This window comes from Crotalus tigris, unplaced genomic scaffold (assembly GCF_016545835.1).
Source record: "Crotalus tigris isolate CLP2741 ecotype Arizona unplaced genomic scaffold, ASM1654583v1 scf7180000018043.2394770, whole genome shotgun sequence".
Taxonomy (NCBI): domain Eukaryota; kingdom Metazoa; phylum Chordata; class Lepidosauria; order Squamata; family Viperidae; genus Crotalus; species Crotalus tigris.
The window spans coordinates 759,255-759,882 of NW_024096792.1; positions in this window are offsets into that span (position 1 = coordinate 759,255).

Genomic DNA, 628 nt, shown 5'->3' on the forward strand with positions numbered 1-628 from the left:
GCCTACCCAGCCACGCCTGCCCAGCCACACCCACCTAGCCCTTTGAGGGCAACCATAATGCTGATGTAGCCCTCAATGAAATTGAGTTTGACTCCCCTCGTTTTAGGTAGTTGCATCCACATGTGAAAGTTTTCTATCTGTAGGTACTGATTTTACCAAACAATTTGCAAATTAATGCCAAAAAAGCCAACATAGTGCTAGGCTACATTAACAGAGGGATAGAATCAAGATCACATGAAGTATTAATACCATTTTACAATGCCTTGGTAAGGCCACACTTGGAATACTGCATCCAGTTTGGGTCACCACGATGCAAAAAAAGATGTTGAGACTCTAGAAAGAGTACAGAGAAGAGCAATAAAGATGATTAGGGGACTGGAGGCTAAAACATATAAGGAAAGGTTGATGGAATTGGGTATGTCTCTAATCTAATGAAGAGAAGGACGAAGGGGGACATGATAGCAGTGTTCCAATATCTCAGGGGTTGCCCCAAAGAAGAGGGAGTCAAACTATTCTCCAAAGCACCTGAGGGCAGGACAAGAAGCAATGGATGGAAACTAATCAAGGAGAGAAGCAACCTAGAACTAAGGAGAAACTTCCTGACAGTTAGAACAATTAACCAGTGGAA